This window comes from Grus americana, chromosome 1 (assembly GCF_028858705.1).
Source record: "Grus americana isolate bGruAme1 chromosome 1, bGruAme1.mat, whole genome shotgun sequence".
In the NCBI taxonomy this organism is placed as follows: domain Eukaryota; kingdom Metazoa; phylum Chordata; class Aves; order Gruiformes; family Gruidae; genus Grus; species Grus americana.
In genome coordinates this window covers 123534926-123552472 of record NC_072852.1, presented here as the reverse complement: position 1 = coordinate 123552472, position 17547 = coordinate 123534926, and the positions used below count along the sequence as shown (strand labels likewise).

Below are 17547 nucleotides of genomic sequence, written 5' to 3'. Positions count from 1 at the left end.
CAGAGTTCATCCAAGTTGGGAGTCAGGACTTGTCGGGCTGAAGTGACATACAAAGTCTCATGCTGGGAAGAAATGTAATTAGGCACGCTCTGCATATTAGACATTTTTAAAGGCCTTTTTTGGGTTTCAAATTATTGTCCGTGTGCCTAAGTAGGAAAGGAAAAATGATGTGACTGTGGATTTAATAGACAACATATTTTTTTCCCGGAGTCTGACCTATGACCTGGTGCATTTTCCCCGAACAAATGTTTTTCAGTGGATATGGCATTTAAAAAAATACTATGTTTTTGCAGTATAAGGAGCTTAAACAACACTAAACACTTAGGATTTCGGCTACATTTACACACAGTCTCATTCATGTCAATAAATACCCCTCCAAACATTTTAGCAGGGTAAGAGAGAAACATCTCTGTCATGGGAGCTGGGACAGACTCCTTCCCAGAAGTGAACTGTATTTGTTTGGTTCATGCAGATGATGCCTAAAGATTAGCTAACAGAAGGAGTGATGCACTTTTTTTAAAAAAATATTTAACCTTTTACCTACATTCCTATTCTTCTTTACAAAGAAGCTGACCAAAACACGCTGCTTGGCAAGGTCTCTCTCCAACATAGTTAATCAGTATTACACACCCAGTAATTACCTCTCTGTCTAAATAAGTTTACTTGATATTGGACGGTCTCATCTCATGTAATATTACATCCAGGGATCTCCGTTTCCCACTGTCTCTGTCCCACTGTTAATTCTGTGCTGCTATATCTTTCTATGTTTTTGATCAGTATGATTTAATACAGTGAGAGAAATCTGAAGTCCTGGCTCAGTTTTCAAAGGCTTATCTCTCTAGTTTTCTTCAGGAAATAATTGGATGACATAGAGTCTGCCTCATGAAAACACTCTGAGAAAGCTGGAAAGAAGCAGGGAAAGATGTGAGAAAAGGAAGATGTCTGTACCTTCTTCAGGATAAACACAGCACAATACAAAAAGTATTAACACTTGCACGATCTTTTTCAATTGCCCTGATACTTCCCTGGCAAAGAAATGTAGCAGGCTTTCGTAACAAAGCTTTGAAAGAAGAAAAATGTACTGATATCCCATATTTATTAGTAAAAAGAGAGACCACGGGTGTAAATGTGACCCATCTTTCGTGAAAAAAACCCAGCCTGTGTAAGGTCGTTGATAGAGATACTGGCGAAACAAGTGTGTAGGTATTGGAAGCAGGACTGACGACAACATTGGGCTATTTGCACATGCCAGTGCACATGAAAGAAAGAAAAGAAAAGAAAAGAAAAGAAAAGAAAAGAAAAGAAAAGAAAAGAAAAGAAAAGAAAAGAAAAGAAAAGAAAAGAAAAGAAAAGAAAAGAAAAGAAAAGAAAAGAAAAGAAAAGAAAGAAAAGAGAAGAAAAGAGAAGAGAAGAAAAGAGAAGAAAAGAGAAGAGAAGAGAAGAGAAGAGAAGAGAAGAGAAGAGAAGAGAAGAGAAGAGAAGAGAAGAGAAGAGAAGAGAAGAGAAGAAAAGAAAAGAAAAGAAAAGAAAAGAAAAGAAAAGAAAAGAAAAGAAAAGAAAAGAAAAGAAAAGAAAAGAAAAGAAAAGAAAAGAAAAGAAAAGAAAAGAAAAGAAAAGAAAAGAAAAGAAAAGAAAAGAAAAGAAAAGAAAAGAAAAGAAAAGAAAAGAAAAGAAAAGAAAAAGGTTGTATTCCTTTTGAAATGCTGTCTGAAATTATAAAATCCTAGACAGTACATGATACCAGGAGTGACATATGTAGCTTCCAGTCTACCTATCTGTCCAAAACCAGAAGCAAGTACACCTGTAATCATTAATCATTATAGCTGTACATTTTGTTTCATTTGGAAAATACAATTTTTTATCAAAATTAACAATTTCACGTAGATTTTTTTCTTTTATTTAAGCTTTTTTTTCCTCCATTTCTTTTCATGTGAAAAACTGTGGTAAACAGCTCATCTGCCAAGCTAACAAAAAGGAAGCTAAAATGCTTCCTCTTTACAGCATCCTGTAAAGAACAAGATGCAAAGGTGACTTCATATTCTCAGTCTGAAGATTGACTATAAAAATATTTGTCCTAACAGTGGATGAAAACCACTACTTCTCATGTTTTCAGAATTCACTGATAGGGGCATTACATGTTGTTAGTAATAGGCTTATAGTGCCCTTTCCATATAACTAGTTTTCAGGAATTCATAGGACATAACACGTTAAAAGCTGTTCCAGCTGTTACCTAAAACTGCTACAGCTGTTACCTAAAAACTGCAGGGAAAAATAGAAGACATCCCAAAGAAAGCCCATATGAATCTAGGACTGTACAGCACATGAACATATGGGCAGAGTTAGGGTTATTTTTCCAACTTTATGTTGCTGTTATTAACTGCTTTGCGAATGCCGAAATAAAGATTTCTTATCACAGTCTTAATATCATTTAGAGAGTGGTGAAGGCTAAGATTTTGTTTCGCTTTAAGGACAGAAGAAAATTCCATCATCTGGAATTATTTAGCCAGTCTCTTTGTGAGAACGTAAACAGAAATTCCCTTTTTGCTATGTATCTTGGAAAAAATAAAGAGCTGAGCAATTCTCCAAAGGTCTATTGGATCTGCACAGCTTTCACCCTGGAAGGTAGGAAGGGAGCAATGGAAAAGCCCATTTATGGCGTACTTCGCTGTTCCCCGCTCCTGAGCCCCCTGAACTAGGCACGCACGTATGTTCCGCTTGGCCTTCGTTTGCTGTGTATTTTCCGTGTTTGAGACTCCTGCTTGACGATGAGGGTACAATTCAAGTCACTCAATGCCTTTTATGTTTCGGAGGCTGCCAAAATCCCATTGGAGCAGCAGTGTGTATATATAACTAAGCCTGGCCTTGCATGCTGTGCATATTTAGTAAACACAATTACTTGGATCCTACCATGTGGTTCCCTCATTCTGAATTTGTTATGTAAACAGAAGAGTTACAAGACTACTCAGTTTCTCCAAACTCCAGCCCTAAAAAAGTGTCGCTAACCATGTATGTATATATATGTCTGTGTGTGTGTAGTTTGCTGCTGCTGTTCTGATAAAAATGCCACCAAGATCTTTATGAGACCAAACTGATTTCTCAAGAACTTCAGCTAACCTGGAAAAGTTTAGTCCAGAAAGATGAGGATTTGAGTGGGGGTTTTGTACTCCAAGATCTGGACTGGAATGGAAACGACTGCGTTGGGCAAACTCCGCAGTCAGGTTACAGCAGGGTTTGTTCTGCAGGGTTAAGCTCCCCGCTGCCATGAGAAGGGCCACAAAAGGGGCTGGGGATGGGAAGGGGGGAAAGAGCGCTCTGTGCTGGAGCCAACCCCAGCACCCCAGCCCAGGGCATGGGGCGGCACTGCGGTGTCCCCGCTGCTGCCTGGCCACGGTGCTAGCATGGCCCATGGCGGCCCGTGACTGAGATTTCTGACTAAGGATCTGTGCTTTCAGGGAACTTGGAAACCATCATTTCTGCTCCTGCAATGAGTTGCCAAGGCCTCATCTGGGTGGTCGGCTGGGGAGCCCCTATGTACAGAACCACCCCACGCTCGACCACAGCTCCCAGATGACAGCAACAGCTGGACTGCCCTTCCACCAGGGCTGTCTTTGTGGAGGGGTACCCCTCTCCCTAAGCCATGCGTGGTTCTGCGTGTCCACAGCTCAAGTCTTGCTCTAAGGCCACATCTCTGATGGGACATTAAAGCCCCCTGGAGTGGCTCTCCAGCCCTACGGCCTCCTGGCGTGGTGTGGTCCGTTCCCAGACCTCCTCCAGCCTCCATGGCACTCAGATGGCTTCCAGTCCATGCAACCACCCGCACCATGCCCAGGAACCACTTGGGAAGCACGGTGTGCTGTGGGACAAAATCGTACCAGTGGCCATTTGAGCAATTTAAAAGAACAATTGTCTAGTGGGAGAGATGACCTAAGACGCTGTGCCTGATCCTGCTTTCTGTTGAATCAACTCAAGGGCTTTATCAGCTCTAGGGTACGTTGTAGCTCTGTAAATAAATGCAATCATCTTCTCATCTAGTTATTTTACTGTGGCCGTTTCTGTTCCAGCAGTGAAGTAGCTGGCTTCCTATATATGCATTCAAAATCCTCACTCCGCTTTGCAGCCTCCTTTCAAAACACCTGACAAAGTCACCGAGTGGCCGTGTGGCAGCCGGGAAGCAGCAGGTGAACCTGGGGAACTCCAATTGTTTGTGAAATGCCTCCATGCAGCATTTGAACAGGTTTTTTTTCCCCTCCCAAGACAGAGCAAATACCAAACTAAATATTTTGAGTGAGATCCTTACAGGTCTAAATAAGTGAAATGCTTCCCCGAGGCCTCATTGTGCTAAATGAGCGCTTGCCCTGCTGACATCCAGCTGTGCTGAAGCTTGTCCCCTTTGACACCAAGGGGAATGTTCTCACTCATCGTGTAGGAGCTCCATCCACGCATTGCACAGCAGGTTGCAGGGCAGCGCGCGCCTGTGAGGAGGGTGCACAAGTAACACGCACTCCTGGCCAGAGCTGGCAGCAGCTGGTGGGCAAGAGGAGAGGGGAACGGAAGGAAAAAGGCAGTAGAAAGCAAAACAGGCTCAAAAGAAGGGATTTAAGCATCTTCATCTGGGTGTCCGCAGGAGGGAAGCACATCTTCTGGTCCTGCTGGGGCTGCGCTGTCCTACTGCCTGCCAGCCAGCAACTGCAGATCATTATCCCGTAAAAACCAAGAAGGGAAAAAGGACACTACCTCTGAGCCGTCAGAAACGTCAATCACACTGATGGTAGTTGAGAGAAACTTCTGCACATCATTTTCTGCTGTGAGGCTTCGCTAAATCTTTTAATATTTCAGGAGATGAACACCTGTGATTGTAAGCAGACTGAAAAAACAGGAAGACCATGGTATTCGAAGCATAAGAAACAACATCGCAGTTGCAGCAAATCTAATGGAAAAACACACTGCTGCAAGCACCCCAGGAGCATCAGCATGCATGGGGTGAGCACGCATGGGGTGAGCACGCATGGGGTGAGCACGCATGGGACTGGTTCCCCGGGCTTCGATGGGGCGGCTCATGTAAGGCCCCCATAAGTGTTCACGCGGCGGGGACCCTGTGCATGAGGTGGAACAAATTAAGGTGAACAGCACTTGAGTTGGCTGAGCTTCCCTCTCCTTTTGAAGTCTCCAAGAATATTACCAGTCCTTCAGGTAGCTAGGAGAGGGGGAGCTAACAGTGCCTTCCTGCTAGGCGGTTGAAATAACAAACTCTAGTGGGTACTGCAAGCTGGCGCCCTGCCAGCAGACAGGCACAGGCCAACATGGAGAAAAGGGTTTTTAATACACTCGCAAAGAATAACTACTGGTGGACAAAAGAGTGCTTGTATTTTTATTCTTTCCTTTTCCTGCTTCCAGGAAACTTTAAATAGATTGATTAAGGGCATGTATGGGATCTCTCTCTAATGAGCTAGTAGAGCCATTTAATGGCGAGATGATGCCAGCCTTGGATTCTTTCCTTATTCTTGTGTCTTGCTGAATATCAGAGTAGTCATGGCCTTGAGTCTGGGACAGGAATTGAGAGGAATACAGTTTTCCACTTGCTGATTCAGAAGATGCTGGATGGGACCACTCCTCGGTGAAGCACCAGGTGCAGAGCCGAGCTAAGTAAGGTTTCCCATCCCTCTCAGGAGGCAAACCAGCAAGTGTGGCTGCTGGCTAAAATGCAAATATTCCCAGCCAAGCATTAGCTGTAGGATTTGCTTCAGTAATTACCTCTACTTTAGTCTTATGACCCAACATGAGGAAAAATGGCTCTTGGCCAAATGACAAGTTGCTGAGAGGTCTAGCACATTCAGGCGTGTGTCCTCTACCTGTTGGAGTGTGTTACAAGCAGGCAGGCAGTTTTTGTGGCCTGTCTTTTACGTTGTAGTCTTTCAAAGGACTGCAGTTATCAATAGATGCAGGGTAGGAATGGGTTTCTTGTTCTTTAATACTAAGCGAAGACATCCCTGCCACTGGGACCAGCAGAGAGTGCTATGCATGCTGGAGGTAGCACGACTGAAGGGGATGTTCCCTCTTTTCTGACCCTAGGGGCAAAATCCTCTCTTCATTTATACACAGGCAAAATTCAGACCACCATCCATATACCCTGGCCTCTGATAATTAGGGAACCTAAATATTTGGCTCATGGTAACAATTTTATGTCTTCTAACAAGGGGAACAGCGTTCCCCTAGGTCCCACTCTTTTTGAGCCGTGCTGCTATGACAGTAATGCGATTGTCACTGCCATGGTATGCTTAACCTTTGCCAAACCAGAGCTGAGGCATTAACTCAGATCCTCAACTCACATCTCTTAAAGGGCAACGTAACCTGTGCTGCCTCCACACTGCCGGACCGACACAGTTTACAGCTCAGTAATAATAAGCACGTAAAAGTGACAAGCGTAAGCCATAACAATGATTGATGCAAATAGAAAAGTAACAAAGAGAAGCTGAAAAACAGCGATGTGGTGGAATACCTAGGACCAATGTCTCCATGGCACCAGCAGCCCCCATACCCTGACACCAGAAGAAAGGTTACACTCATCTGTGGTAGAAAGGATCTCCGTGCCACACAATGAAATTCCAGCAAACAGGACAAGGACTGATGGTGTCTGGAAGTGGTAGTGCCACTGCTACCCGGATAATAGTCTGAATTAGATTATGTGAAAAAAGAAGGAATATATAGACGGCCAGCTGCTCAAAGGCTTACTACAACCTTGCTTTTATTGTTCTGCTAAGTTAGAGGTGGGGCATCAGAGGGATTCCTAACATACCACTACTGAGAAATTTTAATATGTTCCACACTGACACATATAAAAAGGAAATAACAGCTGATCATAGTCAGCGGAGACTGCAGCATCTCTTCATATGAATGCACAGAAGCGTGGGCAAAGTGGGGTGCTCTTGGCCAGGGAGACTCAGGCACCCGAGCTAACCTGACCCAACTGAACCTTTCTCCTACTATTGAGCCGAGTTTCAGCAAAAGGGCTGTCGAGCAGGAAGCAAGACAGCAGAAAAAAAGGTGATCTGGGCATGGCTGCTCACCCCATCCCAAGATACCGGGACGTGGAGAAGGCCAGCGGAGCTGAGAGGCTGCACATTTAACACTGATGAAAAGAAACACATGTTTACACAACCGACAATGATCCAGTGGAACAAGATATCACAGAGGGCAAAAGTTTAGCTGGGCTCAGCAAAAGGACCTGTTGTGTACAGGAGGGTTACAGTCGCAAGGGTTTTATTTTTAAAGAGTTTTTGGAAGGGTTGATGGGGTTAGGGAAAAATCTTTTGCCACAGCAAGTTACACTGTAGCTGCCTGCCATGGGGTCTCTATGTATTTCTTTGATGTGGCCGCTTCCAGCCACGCTCAAGAGGTGAATTGCTCAAATAACATGGGACTGTGGCACAGTCTCATGTGTTCTAAAACTCATAGAGACAAGTGTCTCCTCATACTCAGCAGGACATTAGCAGCAGAGGAATTTGTAGTATTTGTAATACATCTATGCAATATTTATAATTGTAGTTACAATGGAAGTATGGGGGGGAGAGTTGAGGTTTTTTCTTCTTCTTTCAATTAAACAAATAATCCTCCAGACTTGTTGCAAAAGCAAATGTCTCAGTGGCTTCATGTAAGCTTTGCACCATAGGTAGTCAAGTCCCTTCAAGGTCCGAGAACAACCTTGAGCACTTCCTAGTGCATCTGAGAGCAGACAAGCCAGGAATGGGACACAGTCGACCCCAGGGGAAACGGGGAACGAAGCCAGCTCCAGGAGGACTCCCTGCCAAATGAGTCACCGCAGGCATCAATGTGAGCCCTCAAGGAGGTGGCTTGCTTCCCTCCCACCTGGGCAAAAAAGATTGCAATCCTGGCAACTCAAGCAAGCAAGAACATACAGATGGTATCACAAGCCTCCACAGCATGTGAGGGATTGTTCCAGTGGGACGGATGGCTTTTGTGGAGATCAGCCACGAGTAGGCAGCTACCTGGGGTATTGCTACTGCAAACTGCACATGAGACTGTCTGAAACAAGTATCCTGCTCTGCAAGGGGGAATCATCAGTGAACATGCATCTGAACAAAACCAGGCACTGTGCAAACCCACTGCAAAACCTACATGGGACACATTCAGGTAGAGATCTGAGCTTTTAACTAGAGCAATCAGCAGCAGCCCCTAATTATACCCTTTCACTAAATCAAATTTTATTTTATTTTGTAAACTTGAAACATCTATTCCTTCCACATTTGCTTTAACTGAAAAATCTTAAAGCATCTTCTTGTAATACCAGTATTGCAAATAAGATTTCATTATTCCAGCGAGAGTACGTCAAAGTATATATAAGTCACGCTGGCAACCTCTGATTCAAGCTGGTAAGTAATTACTCATCAAATAGTTCTATTTAGGTCGAGGGAATTATTCATGTGTATAACTACTCGCAGTTATGAGTAAGGTCCCACAACCCGAGCAAAAGTGAGCATCGTTAGTAATTCAAAAGAAAAAAAGAAAAAAAAATAGAGGTCCTAAAATGTAGATGTTCTTTTGAGCAGGGAAAAATAACAGCACTGTGATTATTACATCCACATTTATTGACCCCACCAGGCAGCTGGGTTGCTTCTCTTAGAAAATAACTTTGCAATAAGGAACTGATTTGAAGTGAATTTGTTCCCACTGTTGGTTTTAAATAATCATTTGCCTGCCCTTTTCCAAAATGCAGAGTTCTCACCTCTCAGCCACCGGGACAATTACAAAGCTTTAGGACCTGTTAGTAACATTATAGGAAACTTTTTTTTCATCTTTAAAGAGCTGCACGAACCTTTGCAAGTTACTTGTCATGCCATCTGTCCCAGGCAGAAACAAATAAGATGTGCTATGGGGAGTCTGTGGGAGAAATTTAAATGAATTTGAGAGGTAGGACAAGAAATCTGCAGGACAGTCCCACAAGAATCAGTCTTGCAATTCAGATTTGCCACAAGAAAATTACCCCCCCCCAACACACACTCTGTGTAAGCCTGCTTTACTGACACTGCAGCAGCTAGCTAACAGGGTACTCAGATTGGTCTTCACATGGTTCATCCTGGTTACTCTGGATTTTGCTACCAGACCCATTCATTTGAACTTTTATAGGAGGAATTCACTCACCTGAATTCTAGCAGGGAGACAGGGCTTTCTTCCTCAGCTGGGCTCTCTCGGGACACTGTCCGTTCCCGCGCCTCGCAGCTACGCTACGCTGACACTTTATCACTGGGCTCATAGCAGTAAAACTCTTCTTTTGTCCCAAAGACACAGAGAACAGTTATGCTCGTGCCTCTGACGCTGATACACAGCGAAATGATCTGCCAGCAGATGAGGAGAGCCTCCCTCTCTCCTTCAGCAGGCGGTCTGGGGTCCTGCAGCATCCTCCCGTGTCAGCTACTGACTGCACAGCCACGCTGCATTACGTGTCTCGCTGACGGGGTCGGCTACCTACTAAATATACCCTACGGCGTTACAGCAAAGGCAAATGCCGTGGCTTTCCTCATAGGTTTCAGCCAATCAAGAGTGTATATTAAATCTGTCCTAATCCATAACCAGTGCTGTCTAGTCCATAGTAAATCTTCCCAGAAGTTTGGATAAATAATAACGTGCAAATTAAGAGTGCTCCTGCGAAGCATGACACACAAAGCTAGAAATAAATATTGCCTGTTGTTTCAAATTATTCTAAGCACTCCGGCAGATGACTGGCAAGAGAACAGCATGCATAAGTAGTGATAAAAGTAAACAGTCTAGCTTTAAACCAGCAGGCTTGCCTGTGTTCATAGAGCCCTATTGTAATGGGACAAAGAGGGTGCTGGCGATACCAGCCTCAACGAATTCGGGTCAGAGTCCAGCAAGTCCATTCACTCCAAAGCCATACAGCTAGGACCAGTGCAGAGCTGCAGACCAGCACGCTCACAAGAATAGATGTTTAACCAAGTTGCTCAGAAGCACACTGGGCTACCTCTTTGTGTACAGGCATCCTTCAGACAGGAGATGCAGTTAAAGATACAAGGATAAGAAGGAGACACGGGTACTGGAGCTGTGTCGATTCCACATCAGCACATTTTAATTTTAAAAATGGTACAAGGAGAACATGGGTTTGTCAGATAAAGAGATTAAGCGTTCAGTTTAAGTCCACGTGATACTCAAAATCTGGAGGAATCTCTTATTTGTGTGCTTACCTTTGGAAAATGCACTGCTCCTTCCTCCCCTCAAACTCTTCGGAGAGCTAAAAAGAGGTCCTGTTACTTCCAAATGCTTTTGTTCTTCTGTCCCTCTGTCACATGGCTTGCCTTTTATATTTGCAACACACAAAAGTTAGAGCTGTTGTTTAAGAGAGCGAGGGAGAGGGGGAGAGAGAGAGAGAGGGAATGTCAAATGGAAAAGTGCCATTGCAGTCATATATCAATCAGGGCAGCGGCAGCAGCAGCTCGCTGGCAAATGGGAATTCCACAGAAATGTGAAGCTCTTGTTATCTGAGAAATCACAAAACACCACCAGCCAAGCTCCCCTCTGCAGGGACTTCTTATTATTGGCAAGCCAGCAAATAGAAGGAAATGTAGGCGCTTCTTTGTTGTTGTTATTGTTTCGGATCTGGAGATACGTACGCTGTGGCATATGTAAGCCAGTGGAATAGAAATCCTGAATCAAATTCCTTCCCAAACAAATGCACTGTGTGCAAGATAAAGCAAACCACCGAGAAGCAAGGTAACAGAGCTAAGTGAAGAATCTGAAAGTAACGATTTAAAAAAATTGCTATCTGTTTACACTTGGAAAATATCCATAGAAAAACTACCTTTCCCCTGGATTACTCATTAATCTCCCTTTTTTCTGACAGGTTTTTCTTAGATTTTTTTTAACTCTGATTGATCTCAGATATCCCTAATTCAAGCTGTGCTGCTTCACTACAATTGGTCACCTAAATCATCTGACATTCCCTGGCTCTCCAGTTGGGTAAGCAGACAAGCATTTTCTGTATAAGTACTTGTCTGCAAATCTGCAATTCCAATGTTTCAGATAACCTGCCCTGAAATTCTGCAGTTTCTCTCAAATAAACTCAGAAGATTGCTCACAGAAGCAGAGATATTTAAGATTTCAAACATTATCTTTCTGCTTTACCCACCTTCCTCTGAAGAATGCCAAGTTTGAAAACGGTTATCCTTCAAACCTTTTATATAAATATTGCATTTTTAATGCGAAAATTAATTCCCTGAGGGGCCGAAGGCAGAGTCCATCCACTGGAAAACCCCGCTTACAACAAGCACATCGCAGCTTTGAGTGCACCAAACCCTTTTCTCCTCTCCCGTGGAGCAGCGGGTTTCACTTCCCTTTGGAGTGCCCCCTAGTCGTCCCGCGGCGCTACGGGAAGCGCAGACCTTAGCCGGTTAATTAAAAAATAGGCGACATAGCTGGCCATTCACAAGCTGGATCTGTTCAGAGCCACTGGCCAGCAGATGGACGGGGTCCTGTGTCGATTGTGTTTGAACTCTAAAGGAAAGTTGGTATTTGATGGATGATGTTATTAGCTAAATGTCTTATGTGGTATAAGATCAAAGAACAGATGGAAATTATGCCTTAAAAATAGAATAATCTAAAAAGGGAATGGCTTGTAGATGAGTAAGCATCATGGAAACAATAAAGGAGACATTCTTTGGCTTGCTTTGCTGCAGAGCCAGGTTTGGCTGGTGGGAAAAACAAATGATCCACTTAGGACTGAGACTCTCAGGATGTGAGTTTTGCTGCACATTTTCCCCCTCATATTCTGTGTTTACAGTGTTCTGCCTTTTAAGTCAGCCCCGTGTTTCTCTCACCGACCATACGTGTACCAGCTCTCTGCCTCCCTCGCAGATGCCACCGCAGTCACCCAGGGTGGGCGATGGCAGAGCTCACCAGCACCTTTGCCTCGCTGTAACTGCGGGCTGAAACGTCACCGATGCTCTGGTATTACATATACCTTAAACAGATAGACTTCACATAGCAATGTTTTGAGTGTGGGGTGTTTTTTTTTTAATTTAGCCTACACCCTCTTTTAAAATTAAGGCTATCGGCCCTTTGGTCTTTATGCTGCCAGGTTGTGTCGCTTTTCCCATGAGCAAGAAGGTGGCTCACGTACATACTCCAATTGCTTGCTCTAAGGACCTGCCACGTGCGAGACAAAGGCCTGGCTAAGCAGCTCCTGGATGAAATCCTCCAGGACACAGTTGATATCCCATTCATGGTCCTTCCTGAAAATAATGCTAAAGTTTTCTACTGGTGCAGCTTAGGTTTCTTATCTTTGCATTATCTACTGGTGACACTATCTATATTAATTGTTTGTTGGGTGCTAAACATACAATAAATACTCAAAAATTATCAGTAATACCTCAACCAGTGGTATTTTTGAGAAGTAGTGCTCAGCAGTTTGCTACAACAGCTACACATTCCTAGTACAGGAAAATCTGCAGATATTGGACTAAGAATTTCTCAAAAAAAAAGAATAAAGTGGATTTCATTTTTTTATCTTCATCTTCAAGACTGTGTTTGGCAGTAAGTGGGAGTTAATTAGCAGTTAATTGACCTCACAGACTGGTGACTTATAAACTGAAGCCCTCATCTGTGGCCTTTTGAATGAATTTACAGATGATCACAAGCACAAAAGTAGAAGCATCGAATGTAGCCTCCCCCCACCGCAAGAACACTATGGCCCATAACTTTTTCATAGCTGTTCATAAATCTTCAGCCTCTCTCAACCTCTGTGACTTAACCCCATCCGTAAAACCAGTCATTTTAAAGAAACAAATAAAAGCGGAAAGCACAGGAGCTCAGAGCTCAGTTTTCAAAGATGATTAGGCATCTGAGATGACCCCAGATATTAGATAAGATTTCTAGAAGATCTCAGGTATCCTGCTCCCATGACTTCTGATCTAAGTTCGCTTCAGAGGGAGTTTATCTCACTTAACTGTAGATGACTGAAAACTACGTTTAGGCTCTCCTAGTGGCAAATGGAGAGTTTCCATCCCAAATTAATTTCAATTCAGACCAGTTTCAGGTCGGCATCAATAACAGTTTTTCTCTCTGTGAACAACCAAAGGTATTCTGCTGACTCAGTTGGATTAAATATCTATTCTTTTAACTAGATAAAACCAGATGAGATAAATCCATCCCTCAAGAACTCGGGCTGCAATTTTGAAGAGATGGAGATCCACCTCTGCATGGAGTTCTACCAACCTCCCTGGTTCCATCCCCATGAAATGCATTGCAGACCTGCAACCCTAATTCGCAGGTTTCCTTATTCCACCACTGTGGAATCTTTTGTTTTCATCTGAAGGATTTTACAGTGCTGCCATTTTGTAGTCTTCCCCAGCCAATTTTTACATTCTAAGACCGTGGATAACAGACCGCCATATCATCAAATGTACTGCCAGAACAGGCACTACTTGGTATCTGTGCTGGTTGTGTCTGTGAAGACCATGAGTGTAGTACACACGCAAGGACAATTTTTAAGTGTAGATAGATAGATACTTACGCACAGACATAAACACATGCACACTATTGCTGCAAGCAGTTAGAGGGAGTTGAATGTATAGGAATGCGGTTCAGGGAAGGACAATGCTTTTGTTCCATTATTGAATTGATACATGGTGGTTTATATTTGGAGCTTGGCTGTCGGTATTCTTTTGGTAGTTGGGAATGTAGGAGGAACTGGAAGTGTTGTAACAATAGTCTACAATAACAAGCAACATAATACTTATATAATGAATATATACTTTGTGCAGACAAGAGGTGCTCAGAATTCTTAGAGGAAGTATTTTCTATCATTTTAGTAATCAAAATAAGTATTAGGTAAATAATATTCCCAACAAATAAAATTGCACACCCACATACATCAATACAGGACCAGGTGTCACAAAAGCTTGTTTAGGTACTCAGTGTTTTTCATCTCTTCTGTCACCATGTTGTGCATTCCTCCAGATTAATTTTATAAAGATATTTAAACACCTAAATGCATATATTCTTCTGTAACCTAGATGGGCCTCTTTTTTCAATGTTTATATGTACCCATGAATGTGTGTTCTTACGACACAGTATCTGGAAATGCCTATTCAGTGCCTTACTCATACATCATTATTATAGCAAGGCTCTCTTGCTATGGAGAAGACTGTGCTTGTCCATTTTACCACAGAAAGACATATTGCCTGTGGACTATACTCAGACTTTAGTTTTATTGAAAAGTGTGGTTTCAGCAGGACCTGAAGTTGGTGTCCTCCTGGCTCCTTCAGCAAGAAGGGGGAGCCAGTCAGGTAGGGCTCCCCTGCGGTGTGCTGCCTACAAGGTGAGAATGATGTTGGAGTACTGGTGCTTAAAAAAGACAAGCTCAAGAGTCTAACAGGGAAAACAATATATCAGGGAGAGATCTTGGATGAACAGTGGCTTGAACAGGTCTGTGGGAGAGAGGCGGGCGGCAGTCAGGCGGGGGAAGGTCAGCATGAGTGATCCCGGTGCACGACGTTGCTGCTCTGCCCTCCTAACGAAAGTCGCTGCCTGCCATTAGTCACACTCAGGCTCCCCTGCGCTCACCACAGAGCCGTGATGAACAGGTGGTGTAGGACAAGTGAAGAAGCCTGCATTCCTACACATTTTCAAGCCCATGTCCCTCATGGTTACCCACTCAGGTTTTGCTTCTACGTTACCTTCAATTCCCTGATCCCTGCAGCTCTTGATGATGTGTAATGTCCCACCTTGCCTTTGCTCCTTCCACAAAATATTCAACTGCTTTTAAAGTCTCTACAAGACTGCTGGCTTAGCAAGGGGCAGCATGCCCTCCATAAGTAGCAAGCACATGCTCACCATCCAGCATGCCCTGCCTCCTCGCCTCCTCAGACTGCCAAACTGTGGGTGCTTCACTTTCCTTCTGCAGGACAGAAATAGCATGCAACACTCCTGCCTGAGCACCACAGCTCCTTACATCTCCAAGAACTCATCTAGAAACTTTGTTTTCCTGGAGACCTTTGCTGTGCTGTTAAAATCGGTTGAAATTGGATGACTGATTGAAATGCCGATAGGAGAGTCTAACATCAGGGCAGACAGACAAAAAGGCAACTCAATCCTATGATAAAATCATAAATAAGAGAGTAAAGATGTCTTTTTTTCTACCATCAGACTGCTGGAAGGCAGAGTCTCTTTCTCCTGGAACAGACTGCAGCCACCATAATCCCTGTCCCCATCACCTGTGGAGTGACTGGCTGCACCTCTCTGGTCTCCTTTGCCACTTTTTTTATATCTAATGGAGAGAGAGGAAAGCTACCATGTTTCTCTGAATCTCAGCAATATGGATCAACAGTTCTGCAGACACTTGTGGGATTTATCCGCCCTTCCTGAAGTCAGATATCTCCATCCCAGCTTGGCTCCTCTTACTGTCAGTGGAAACCACAAGTAGGTACAACCCGAAGGGCTGCTCACTTGCTGATGATAGGACCAGGTGGAATTGCCTTTTGGCAGTATCAATTTATCTCTATTCCTAACAAAGGGAGCCAGGAGTGACTAGTTCCAGTTTAGTCCTCCAGCTGTTGGGTGCCTTGGCTAGGGCAGGTGAATTCCACCATTAAGGTTGTTTCAAATTATCTTATAAGCATATGCAGTAGATGCATAACATACCAGATATCTATAGTTGTACATAGGTGAAGGCTAATTATCTTGGTTTTGCCAAGGCTGCAGGGAAAGTCTTGTGTCAAACAGTGTGGGATAATAACACTTGACGTGCAGTGTGCAATTTGCAGTGTATTTCTTCCATCTGACAGAGGCAGAAAGAGTCTCTCTGTGAAGACTTGTAGTCTGCAAATGCTTATCCAAGTATCAAAGAACTGTTATGATCTGTCCTACAGGATCCCCAAACTGCATCTAAAAGATGGCTGCATTAACCCCGGTCTCCTGTAGGAAGAAGTTATGATCGTGCCCCTCAGGTTTCCAATGTGGAGCTTGGGACCTTGGGATACAGCTTACATGTGGTGTCTCTGGCAATTTCTCCCATGCTTCTCCAGCATTTGCATCTCTGTCTCCCCATGTGGGTGATATTATGGTGCACCCTGGGCGTCAGAGTTGGTCTCTCTACTCCACCATCCCAAACCACAAACAATAACATTTCAGCTGTTTCCTGTCCCCCGTGTTCCTCCAGAGGTCAGAGTTTGTCAGAAAGTCCTATACAGCCTCCAGTGGCATATCTGGCAGTTTTGCCTGAGCATAACCCAGGGGTTAAAGTTTCTAGATGTGGCTTAAAGTAGCTTCCCTCAGCAAGGGTCAGATCCTGAGGGCTTCCTTGTAGCTTGTGTATCGCTGAGGGTCAAACTGTAGCTTCATTTCTAGGATGGTTTGTACGAGAGAGAGAAAACGCTAACTAAGGGGGCAGGAGGATCTCCAATTAGTTGAGAAGGGCATCATTGCCTTCCTCAGTATAATATCAGGTTAGGACTGTGATTTGAACAACATTTCCATAATGACAAAACCTTCCCATAGAAGCAGCAAAAATGACCTGGCAAGATACAGCCAGATACTAATAATGGCAACCTTATTTTGTTGCAGTCTGCTGCCAATACCCACATGATGTGATTTTCTTGCAGTAAAAATGCAATAAGCAAAGTGGAAGAGACATTTTTCTATGCTATTTACTATGAAAAATTCAAGCCAATAATTTTTTTACCACCCAGATTTGCGTGGCCACTCTCTGTGCAAAACCCCATGTTTAAAAAGAAAACGTTAAAAGAAAGTCAGTCTCAGCTAAACAATTTGGGTTAAAACTGCAGGGCAGCTTGCCGTTTGTGAAGTTGCTGAGAAGAAATGCTATTTAGAGCAGGAAATTGGTGATTCATAATTGACATTAACTCCAGTTACCCTCCAATGTGCATGCTGTACTTCATGTGAAATTATTATAAGCAAAGAAAGGCCATTCCCTTGAGCAAGTTCAAGTTAATGTTTAGGAAACCATTTAAGTTATTATTAGGACAAAAGTCATTATGGTGGCATGGTCGGAGGCTCAGACTGCGCCCTCAGCTGCAAAACTTGTGCATTTTAATACCTCTTTGCAGGTAGGTCTTCAGACACATGGTCTTTTTGGCCAACTCACTGAAATCCCAGCTTCAGAAATGTCCCCAGTCAAAACTGCTGCCTACTAAACAGAGCCAGAAACAAGTCCTTTGCTCCCTGTGGGCAGCTTTCTAATTGCACCAAAATCCATGCTATTCTCCAGTTTTACACACACACAAGTCCCTTTGAACTCAGATGAACTCCTGGAGCCCCAGTAGTTGGTAGAGGCAGAGCCACAAGGACATCTCCGTGCACAGCTGCATGCGGCTTCAACAAAATAGATGCCTGTGCTGGCAGATGCCAAAATTGCAGAAAGCAGCTTGCTGCAGTTCAGAAGGAGAGAGCCCAGGCGCTGGATCCTCACCTAATGAAAGCTGGCAATGCTCTGTGGCTTTTGGTGCAACCTGTGACCTTGCACTAGGTGCAAATTTGGTGCCACCACTGCCTGTTCCTTGACAG

At 43.7% G+C, this 17547-nt stretch overlaps 1 protein-coding gene across 13 annotated transcripts in view; it reads right to left on the bottom strand.

Annotated features, from left to right (window-relative positions):
* NDP (norrin cystine knot growth factor NDP) overlaps positions 1–11306 on the bottom strand; it is a 35120-nt gene extending 23814 nt beyond the window's left edge. For 3 of the 13 annotated variants that reach the window (XM_054816485.1, XM_054816493.1, XM_054816571.1), the window contains exon 1: positions 10215–10828. The gene's annotated coding sequence lies outside the window, so the exon portion shown is untranslated. Of the gene's footprint in view, positions 1–4734; positions 4865–8830; positions 8896–9156; positions 9442–10214; positions 10829–11155 lie in introns of those variants that run through there. The other 10 variants (XM_054816537.1, XM_054816476.1, XM_054816579.1 and 7 more) reach the window with 7 other exon arrangements.
* Between the last annotated feature and the right edge of the window lie 6241 nt (positions 11307–17547).